The following is an 11716-nucleotide window of genomic DNA, read 5'->3' on the forward strand; positions in this document are numbered from 1 at the left end:
AGACACGTCAGGATTGCTAGGAGGCTTAAATTTAGGTACCTGCTTCAACGGTTCTCGCAAAAAAAAAAAAAAAAAAAAAAAAAAAACACGTGCTTCTGTTAATTTTGAAATACTCCACTTTTCCTTGAAAGCAGAGTCTTAAGGGCAAACCGAATGGCACCAACGTTTTATACGAGATTTCGCTTGTTCAGGTTCCTGTACAAGCTGTATTTTTGAACAATGTGGGCTGCAGCCTGCCGACCTGAGGCTCCTGGTTTGATAAATAAAGGTTTTTATTGGCTATACCCTTTATGACGGGCAGTAGCTTGCACCCCTAGTCTGTGCTACCAATGCTACACCCACGAAAGTGGGACTAGATACCTACGTATGCTATCAGAAAATTATACGAAAAATAAATTAACCTAAGAATAAGATATTAAACAATTATGGAAAGGTCAGGGAAAGCGTATCAAATATATTTCAAGCTGAATATAATACCAAACTGTAGATATATGACAAAACTATAACAAGCATATGAGGAAGGTGCGAAAGCGCTAACGATATTACGTGTCATTGTTATCAACTCTCACAATTTTGTGACAGTTAATACAAATCACAGCTGATGATGATACGTAAATCTTTCCGATTAAGTTATCACGACAAAATAAAAAGAGTTAATAAAAAGATGTTACATAACTCCCTGAAGAGCTCCATTTTTTTTGTTTTTGTTTTTGCGATATATTCTCAAAAGGTTTGTTGTCTTTAATAAATTATTCGAAGAAGCTTCTATCGACCACTTCTTTGTGTACTTGTTTCTCTTTCATAGCATTGCTGTGCACAGAGCCTCAATTGATATTCGAAATGTTTTCTCTCGTGACGTACCTAACAATGAGTATGAAGATACGCCAAGGATCGCCTGTTAGCTACTCATAGAAGTCAGATATGTACAAGTTACAAAAAAAGGTATTAAATTAGGTTACTGAGTATTGACCTCGAAAGTAATTTGAGTAGATTAGAAATTACTCAAATGAAAAATAGTTTAGTAAATTACTAACTACTGTAAAAAGTAGCGAATCACTTCAGAAGTTACTTTTTTATTTTCTATGGTAATAAGATAGTATATAGTTATTTGTCTGTTAGCGAAATTAAATATAAAGCAGCGTGCGTTTTTAAAACTATGCTTTAATACCTGGTTCTAGTTCTGCATGCCTAAATGTTTTGCACTTTTTTGTTTTTTTAGATGTGCTGCAGATGGTATCATTTCTACTTTGAGATTTAGAACGGCCTGAGCTTGGTTTTTCAGATAGTGTTTGCTTGTTTACAGGGTTATGTAAAGTAAATCTAACAAGTACTTGACGTAAAGTACAAAGTAAATGAGAGGTTATGTACTTTAAGTAAAGTAGTAAGTACACCTGGTGCAATGTACTTGAAGTAAAGTTCTATAAATAGAATGTAGTTTCAATGTAAAGTAAACGTACATTTTGTCACAATCATTCATGAGGCTCTTTCACCCCTTATACAGTTTTTTTTAACTGGTATGCATTGCTCCAGGGGTAATCAAAGGTGCATTAGTTTTTTTTCGCAAATGGCAGCAAATATTGGATGAAGTCAAGTCGCCTCAGTGTAGTGGTTTTACCTTTGCTGACAAACTATTTCAGAAAATCAACTTATAAGGCACTTCTTTTTATCGTTCTTACGGCCGCCATGCCATTACTTATCTCAGCAAAGTAACCAGATGACGTCTCGAAAGACGAGAGCGCGTTTTCACATAATGATACGCCATTTTTTGTTTTTAAATTTGGTGAATTCTAAGTCCGGAGTTGAACTATCCTCGGAAAGCACCAGAAAAAAAATAGTTTAGTAAAGTACAGGTACGTGCTCAGAGAATGTACTTGAAGTAAAGTACAAGGTTTCTAAACCTACTTGAAGTAGTACCTTAAGTACCATGTAGTTATAGTACTTTCAAAACTACTTGTTTAATTATTTATTTATTTTTTGTAAAAACGGCGGGGGAATTACCAAGATTTCTCGAACGATCTTCGAATATTAGAAGAGCTGCATATTCTGAGTTTTGGTAGGAAAGGCAAAGCAAAGATATTTCCTTTACGTTGCTTCTTACTACGTGATTCTTCAAGTACAGCACAAACTACGGGAGCACCAGGCGAGCTTCAGAGCGGGTGCTGCATTTTGCGACATGTCTGTGCGCTCTCCGCGCCTCGTAGCAGGGAATTGTTTAGAGAATTTCGGACCCCCCCCCCCCCCCCCCTGCCTACGTCACATGCTTTCTCCTCTTTGCGAATATCAGCTGATCTTTCAAGAGCTTACATCCTTTTGTGCAGGAATGTTTGTTGCAAGCAAACCTGCCACTAAAATTTGAACGTAATTTGTATTTTGAGTTGAGGCGACTAGGAAAAAGTAAACTACTAATTACCGAAATAAAAATGTAATTAGAAGTTACTAAACTACTCAGAAAAGTAGTTAAGCCGCAGTAACTCTACTCGAGTAGTTGAACTACGTAGAAGTCTGAAAGAAGTAAGCGCTGAAGCCCTCGTGTTCCCTATTTGTAGAAGCTACCGACATCGATGCCGCCTGTCACTACTGCATACCGGGGGGGGGGGGCGGGGGGGGGGACCTACATGCGGGAGTTTTTATGCTTAGCGTTGCACTGTAAATCAACAACGTCCTTATGTTTAGTTGTACGATCTAAATTCTTCACCCTTTTGCTTGTTCCTTCTTTGCTGGCATCAGTGGCAGCGTCCCCCTTACACCTGCACCGCTGCCGAACGGCACGCGCCAAGAGCGCGCGCGCTCTGTCTGTCTGTTGGTTTGTTCGTTTCTTTTCTTCTCTTTTCTCTCTCTCTATTTCTGCTCGAGAATTAAAACAGGTTTGCAATGTGACTTCGACTCGGCTGGTCGCTTTCTAGGACGCCTCCACAGTTTTGGTTACGAGGGTGCTGAACCTGGGCACTCTTACTCCCGGAGGAAACGTGCGTCGTTCGGCATAAGGTCACGTCGGCGGGGGTGCCTGGCCTCGCGACGACGCCTGCTTCCGACGAATCCCGGGCTCACCAGGGAACCTCGGTTGCTGGTTATCAATGGCCGTGCGTTCGATTTCGAACGTCCTCCTTGATTGCTGAGCCGGCATCTTAGCCGCAAGCATGGCTGACTGTGACCGGCCGCCACCAAACTTCCTGGACAAGGCCGGTACGCCACCGATACCGTGAAAATCGTGGCTACGAATGTTCGAGCGATACATATTGGCTACTGGCGCTCAGGAATATTCCGCCGAACGACGCCAAGAAAAGCTGCTGAACTGCCTGAGAGTCGAAGGCCAGTGCATCTACGACTCTCTGCCAGCTCCCGTTAGACCGGTGCCAGCAACGTCACCGGCGGGAGACGGTCAGCAAGCCCGGCAAGCGTCTCGCGACGTGTATAGAGAGACCCTCAGGGTCCTCGAGGCTGAATTTTCGCAGCCGGTCAACGAGACCCTACAACAACTCCGGTTTCACATGAGAAAACAGCAAGAAGGAGAATCTCTGCGCGACTTTCTCCCAGCACTCCGAGCATTGGCCGTGCCGGCGAACTTCGGCGCCGACACCGAGGCCGTCATCCGCCGACAGTTCATGGCGGGTGCTGCTTCCGCAGAGATTCAAGAACGCCTGGTACTTGACGCCGCGCTGCCGTTCAGCGTGGCCTTACAGACTGTCCTTAATTTGGAACGCTCACGCCGGAAGTTCGAGAATGGGCATCGGCAACTGCGCCATCGACGGCGTCGGAGGAGCACGTGACCTGCCACGTCACAGGGCGCGCACCGAGCAACGTTATTACATTAGCTCAGTTACGGAACTGCTCATAGACGCTGCATGCACGAACAGTACCCCACCTCACTCACCACGACTCGCCAAGCGTCGCTCGACGCGCCGCCGGACGGCTGCTTTGGTAACTGCAGCGTATTCTATGGGAATCGGGCACGGTGAAATCGGGTCGGGATCGCTACGTACTAGATGGCGCTTCATCTCTGCTCTTTGGAACGCACAGTTATGAAACGAAAATCTAGATGGCGCTTCGAACGACACTTGGCGGATTGAAGTGAGTGAAAGGGGGGGGGGGGGGGTACCCCCTTCCGCTTGAGTCCCACAACTGATATAATCTAGTAACGTACGTTGGCACCGAGTCAACCTCAGACGATGACGTCATCTTTACACGAGCCGTGGCGCTCGCGCCGTGAGTCACCTGTGCGATCTCCGACGCGGCGTTCTTCAGCCCGGTCAGTGTACGCACGCGCTTCGCGCTCGCCTAGCCAGCAGAGCTGCGTAACCTGCGGCCGTAGTAGCCGTAGTGGCGATGGTGGTTTCGACCGTGACAGTCGTCAACAGAGCCCTGAACGATCGCGTTTCGGCGTTCGGTGCATTTCGAATCACCGCGCCGGCAACCATCTCCAAGGCGGAACTACGGCTACGGAAGAGCATGTCCCAACTGCGGTTACGGTCAGGAACACTGCAGGGGCTATGACGTCTGCCCAGCGAGAGGTCAGTACTGCGACAACTGTGGTCGTCGGGGACATTTTTTACGCGCTTGTAGAAGTGTTCGCCGATCCCGCGTGCGCCGCCCGCGTGTTCAAGTTGAGCAGATCGTCGACGACTACTATGATGACGACGACGAGCAGTGGGAGGTGTCCCACATTTCCGGACCTTCTCAAACCAAGCTGTACCTAAACATCCAGGTATTTGACTCGACGCTGCAGTTTCGTCTTGACACGGGGTCAGCCGTCTGCATCGTGGATAGTGCCATGTTCGTCCGGTATTTCGCGAGCAAGGCGACAGTTCTACCACCACCTGTGAAGCTCCTGAACTTTTCTCGGCAGCCCATCACCATTCTGGGAGCATTCGATGCACCGGTAATGTCAGGGAGCGTGTGGCAACAGTACTTTTTTACATTGCTGACCGTGGTACTTCTTTACTGGGCATGGACGCTGTTGTAGCCCTCGACATCCAGATGATTGGAGCCGCTCGGTCGTGCTTCTATACTGATACAGAGGGTTCTGGCGACCCGCCGAGGGAGGAGGACGAAAGGTCGACACCGGCCCTACAGGACGAAGCGTCAAGTGCATTGAGATATGAGTGGTCGGCAATGGTGCAAAATCAGCTGGCCTCAGCATCGTCTCCACCACAGGCTGCAGCTTCAGTGGAGCCTGAACCAGCAAAGCCAAACCTGCCGCTTTCCATGAGCAACTTCGAGCATCTCTTCAGTCCGGGTCTTGGCCGTGTCAAGGACGTTGTCCACAAGGTAAACATTCGACCTTCTGTCATTCCCGTCCGTCATCGAATGAGACGTATTCCTCTAGCTGCGCGTCAGTCAGTATCAGAAGAAATCAGACGCTTGAAAGCGGCTGGGGACATCGAGCGGATTAATTCCTCCGAATGGGTATCACCAATTGCGGTGGTGCAGAAGAAAGATGGCTCAATTCAAATGTGCGTGGACCTGCGGGAAGCCAACAAATCTGTCGTTATCGATAGCTTTCCTCTTCCGCACATAGAAGAACCTCTGCATGGTTTACATGGTGCCAAACACTTTTCCAAGCTTGACTTAGCGGCTGCTTACGACCAAGTGCCGCTACATAAAGATAGCCGGGACCTCACCGCATTTATTACACACGAGGGTCTCTTCCGGTTCAAGAGAGTATGTTTCGGACTGGCATCGGCGCCAGCAGCTTTCCAGCAGATGATATCGGAAATGCTTCACGACTGCGAAGGTGTGTTGGTCTACCTTGACGACGTTGTTGTTTTTGGCAGGACCAAGGAGGAGCACACACACCGTCTGCGTGAGGTGCTGCGGCGTATCTCGGATGCTGGACTGAAACTCAACAACAAGTGCCTGTTCGATGTGCCAGGATTTTCGTTTTTGGGTCATAAATTCAGCGCTCAAGGGATTGCTCCGCTACATACGAAGGTGGATGCACTCAACGCTGCCCCCATCCCCACGTACATCACCCAACTCCGTTTGTTTCTGAGGATGGTGGAGTATTACTCTCGCTTCGTGCCTCGGTTAGCGTCTGAGGTCGAACCTCTTCGGAGGTTCCTGCGAAAAGACACTCCGTTCGTCTGGGACAACGAGGCGGACAGAAGCTTCAACCAAGTCAAGAGGCTGCTGTCATCTGCCAGGATATTAAGAATGTTCGACCCCACGTTGCCCACCATCGTGGCCACAGACGCGTCGACATACGGCATTGGGGCTGTGCTGCAGCAGCTTCATGGTGACGGCGTCTTCCCTGTCGCATTCGCCTCAAGGACGCTCACTTCGACAGAGCGGGGATACTCGGCCGGGGAAAAAGAAGCGCTTGCGTGTTTGTGGGCGTGCGAAAAATGGCACATATACTTATGGGGCCGCCACTTTACCCTTCGCACGGACCATCAAGCGCTCGTGTCTTTGCTGTCCACCGGAGGAGCAGGACGTCGCCCGCTACGGATCACCCGTTGGTCACATCCCCTACTGAAGTACAACTTCACGGTGGAGTTCCAGCGAGGTGCCGAAAACCAGGTAGCAGATGCCCTGTCCCGCTTGCCGATGTCACAGGAAGAAGAGGGGATGGAGTTCGACGACGAGATTATCTTTGTCGCTTTATACGAAGAGTGCATCACGAAGCAACAGCTGCAAGAGGAGACAGCGAATGACGCTCTGCTCGCCACTGTCATGGGATATGTGACCTCTAAGTGGCCACCGGTGAGCGCTCTCTCCGCTGATGCGGCCATCTTCTACGACCTGAAGGATGCGCTCTCCGTCAACGACGGTCTCCTGCTTCGCGGAGTGCAGTTCGTCATCCCCACGACTATCCGATGCGCTCTTGTCGCCAAAGCGCACGAGGGCCGCAACGGCATTGTCAAGACGCAAGCACGCCTTCGTGAGCTCTACTGGTGGCCCCGCATGAACGCAGAAGTGCGTAGGGCAGTCTGCACCTGCAAAATCTATAACATCTCAGACAAGAGTGCCAAGACGTCACCGACCCCTCTCCAGCCAGTGCCCTTGCCAGAGCGACCTTGGTCAAAGGTGGGCATCGATGTCGTGGGCCCTTTTGAGCGAGCGGAGCCTGCCTGTCGCTACGCCATCACGCTGGTGGACTACTTTTCCAAGTAGCCCGAGGTGCAGCTCTGCCCAAACGTCACCACGGGGAGCATCACGGACTTCCTGCGCGCCATCTTTGCCAGAAAGGGATACCCTGACAGCGTTGTGTGCGACAATGGGCCACAGTTTGTTTCAGGCGAATTTGAGACGTTCCTTAAAGGGATACTACAACGAAATTTCGGCGCTCATTTTTTGGTCTATATGTGTTCAAAAGAGCAGTATCACATGGAACATACCAATATCTTGTAAAAAAGTCTCGAAAAGGAATTTTAAAACGAGTTAAACGATTAGCAAAGAGCACCTGGTGGATGTCGCTCAAACCTCGTTTGTAATGCTCGTCTAGGAACCTTGACAGCTAGTGACGGAGGTTGTCTCGTCTCCGGCCGCTACGAGAGAAGGGGGGAAGGAGGAACTCCCCTCTTCCCGAGAATCCCTTTTGTGTGCCGCAGAAGTCGACATTGTCCCCCTAGAAGATTATAGAAGATTAACCCGTCACTCAAAATTCGTACAAAAGCAGCCGCTTCGGTGGCTGGAACGACTAGGCCATCCTCTCGACGTCAGCCTCGCCGTAGCTTTGCTCGTCTTGAGACGACCTACGTCACGATTGCGTTGGATGTCACGTGCTCTAAGCTGGGCCTTCTCCGAGCGCTTGCCAGAGTGGGCCGTTTATAACGAAAAATACAGCCACCAGGATCAAAATACAAACGTGCGATTGTCATTTACGGATATTGTGGATCATATTCAGCCTATTTTTGAACACGACGGGAATATTTCAAATTTCGTTGAAGTATCCCTTTAAAGCGCGCGGTATAAAGCACCAGCTGGTTTCTGTCTATTACCCCCAGTCCAACGGGCAGGTTGAACGTTTCAACCGTACCCTGAAGGGTTTTCTCCAGTGTGCCACCCTTGAGCGGAGCAGCATCCGGTCATCCCTTGTAGACTACTTGATGATATATCGCTGCACGTCCCATGCCACGACTGGACTTTCTCCTGCCCTCCTGCTACATGGACGGAAACCTCGCATCCGCCTTAACATCCTCGGACTGTCGTCGGCGCAGTTCTTGCAAAATCTCATCGAGGATCTGCAACGGCTGCGACATCAAGTGCAGCAAAGGCAGCAGTACAGGAAGAAGTACACCGACCGGCGTCGAGCGACGAAGACCCCCGCATTCAGGGCTGGCGACTGGGTTAGAGTGAAAAAACCAGGCAAGGTAGCCAAGGGCGAGTCGGTTCTCGGGCCGCCATTGCGCATCATGAAGCGGGTCGGTCGGTGGACATTCCGGCTGGGAGATGGTAGAGTGTGGAATGCCTAGAAACTCGCAGCTGCTTCCGATCCCAGTCCAGAAAGTCATCAATAGGGGACACCGGCTGCCGTTCAAGGTGGCCAGCCCGCGAGCCACACTGCTACTCCAGGTGACGCGTACCACAGGCATCATACTTGGCAACCTCAAGAGCCAAGTTCGGCCATGCAGCAGCTGCCTCGATCGCGGACGCCTGAGTGCAGACCTGCCCCGGACACGCCACCAGGAATGGGAACTTCAACTGCTCAATGTCCTAGGCAGGTGCTTCTAAGGCGCTCAGGGCGGAACCGTCGACCACCAGTGCGGTATGGAGACCTTGGTACTCGATGAAATGAGTGAACTATTTCCTTTTGTGTTTTCGACGTAGGGTGAACTATTTGTGTGCTTCTTTTAAACTGTGCTTATCATGCTCTTTATTTTTGCTGTTGTAAATACGTGCATAATGTTTTGTCATCATTTGTCTTGCTTTTACACTCTTAAAAAAAAGAAAAAGAAGGGAGAGCAAAATGGTATGTTTAGTTGTACGATCTAAATTCTTCCCCCTTTTGTTTGTTTCTTCTTTGCTGGCATCTGTGGCAGAGTCCCCCTTACACCTGCACCTCTGCCCAATGGCACGCGCCAAGAGCGCGCGCGCACTGTCTGTCTGTTGGTTTGTTCGTTTCTTTTCTTCTCTTTTCTCTCTCTCTCTTTCTGCTCGAGAATTAAAACAGGCTTGCACCATGACTAACACTCGGCTGGTCGCTTTCTAGGCCGCCTCCACAGTCCTTTATTTATAAGCTCGTTGGCAACCGTCTCTAGGGCACAATAAATAAATACATTACAAAAATAAATTATGTAATCTAAGCTACCACTAGGACTTCTATGTAAAGCCCTTTACAATATTAAAGACCCACTGAGAGCGCGTAGCCGAGACGGTGGCTGACGTGGGCACCGTGCGCGCTCCGGGTGATTCCATTCTACCCCGAGGGGAGGACTCGTTGGAGGCTCAGCTCAAGCGCAAAGCACGCTGTGCTAATCAGTTTCTGGTTTCGGTTTTGCAGCGGAGGGCAGTTCATCAGCGTCTTGCCACGGCTATGTCCTACTAACGCCCCAGTTTCTGTCTGAAAGAGACTGGCCTTAGTCGAGGAAATTATTTTGACTTTGTTAGAGCGTAAAATCCGTGCATCCTTCTAGCGAATGAACGCGCCCTTCAATGTTTTTTTTTTTATCTTTTAATCCGAAATCAAGAACGGTTATACCCATTCAGGCCTAGTTGAGTCCCGAATGAGCGCCCTCCTCTAGAAGCTGAATGGAAATGCGCGGAGCGCGTGTGGCACTCCAGCCCGCCGCCGTCTCGACCACGCGCTCCCAGTGGGTCTTTCATATTGCAGGACACTGTACTCGCAGGAATGGTGTTCGAACAGCGTCTAAGTACAGTTAAAATAGTGATCAGAAAGTGGTAGGTACTTCTATGGTGGATACAAATGCGTTAGATGATTAAAAACGTAAAAATTGTGTTTCTCTAGACCGAGCAAGTAAAAATCAGCTTTAACATTACATTCGCCTGGGCAAAAAAAAATAGAGCTTTTTTTTTTTTTATTTGAAAGGTTCTCGACATACTTGTTTCTTTCTTATACAATAACTTTGTTTTATTTTGGTTCGTTTATCATAAACTCTTAAAAGGAATAAAAGAAAAAATGTGCGGCAATTTCAGCATGATTTCGAACATAAAAAAAGTTGAAAAGGACTGCAAAAACTACCCACGGAATAACTTTTCGGGCAATACTTTTTACAGCGCAACACAAAGAGCCATTCGGTCGTTGGAACCATTATTTTAAACAGTTCCTTATAATTTGAGCGTCTTTTTTGTACCTATAGGACAAGGCAGTGTTCGGGATTGCTTAAATCCCCTTTTGACGGCCCCTCCATTTTTGCAATCTCTAAAAAAGGTAACTTGTTGTTTGTCAGAAGAAGCTTGCCTACAAAGTCAAGTTTTAATTCCCCCGTCTGTCGTTAGCAGAACACGCGTCGAAGGTTGGACAGCCCGCTGGAGATATAAAATAAATCAGCAGAAATTCGAAGTCGAACAGAGCTGCCTGAACTTAGGTTTTGGTCGGAGCCTCTCTTTTTCTCTACATTGTTAAAGAAAAAAGAAAAAACAAAACAAAAACAGCTCCAATCGTTCACAAGGTTGTTTCATTCCGAACGGGAAATGGGCCCTGATTTTTGTTCCGTCGTTTAGCTTCATATTTATTTTTGCGGTCTGGGTTCTCTTTATTTGAATCGAAACAAAAATAAAATACGCGACCGTTTGTCGAGATCGATCACTTGAGACTGCGCCTCCACTGCCGTGTTGCCTTTAAGCTTAATACCAGTACTACCGAACTTTCTTGAAGGGAAAAAATAAAAACATAATTTATCCTCTTCTCTTTCGTTGAAGGCATATGACGTTTGAGCAGAACGAAACAACGACTCAGTGACATTTGTCACTCGCCTCCAGGGCTACATCGCGTACTCAAAGGTGCGCTCTGACCTGTATTAACCTCTTCACTAAAATGACGCCTGCGATCTACGTTTCTTTGGGCCATGCTTGCTGTTTTGAGAAGTAAATTCTCCTATTTGCGTGCGAGGTAGTTTTTAGACCGAAAAATCGCTGAGTTATTGTGCGTCTTAGCGAACCGCAACCACTGCGATGACTTAGGCACCGGCCTCTGTTTCAGAATTGTCAAAGGGAAACCCGTGTACCAACTAGTGGCAACTAATGCCAACGCATGTCAGATACGTTACATGCCAAATACCGTTTTGAAGACAGCGTCTGTGGGATAGTGCTATCTGCAGACCCGATTCCTTTATTAACATTCACTGGACACTGTCGTCACGGACAAGGCATTGTTCTACAATACGTACACAAGTGATAAAGAAGGCAACGATGCAAACAATCCTTTTTCTTAGCACTTGCGTTTTTAAAGCAAGTTTTTCGCAAGAGGGACTGTTCTTTGTTTTACCTTAGGTCCAGATGCAGCCGATGCTACGAGTTGACGTGTCTAACCAGACATCGTTTAAAACGCACCATCATAGTGTTCGTCATGTTTCTGTATGCGTTCTATAGTCGCTAAACAAACCATAAACAAAAAAGCGCAGTGATTTGCGCTATCGACGCTGTTTGTTTGGTCCCATAAACTCGTAGAGTAGGGTGCGTCTGAACTTAAGATGAGACCAAGTACGTGGAATCCCGGCCAAGAAAGTCGCTTAAACGGAATTGCGACTTAAAGGAAACAAGAAGTTGTCGATAGCCTCTGACGTCAGCGAGGTACGAAGCCTACAGAGAGTGGCAGACC

The 11716-nt window shown here is 48.1% G+C and overlaps 1 pseudogene; it reads left to right on the forward strand.

Annotated features, from left to right (window-relative positions):
- Nucleotides 1-3137: 3137 nt before the first annotated feature.
- Nucleotides 3138-8588, forward strand: LOC115329828 (annotated as a pseudogene).
- Nucleotides 8589-11716: the final 3128 nt, after the last annotated feature.

Source organism: Ixodes scapularis, unplaced genomic scaffold (genome assembly GCF_016920785.2).
Source record: "Ixodes scapularis isolate PalLabHiFi unplaced genomic scaffold, ASM1692078v2 PGA_scaffold7__128_contigs__length_106722199, whole genome shotgun sequence".
Classification (NCBI taxonomy): Eukaryota; Metazoa; Arthropoda; class Arachnida; order Ixodida; family Ixodidae; genus Ixodes; species Ixodes scapularis.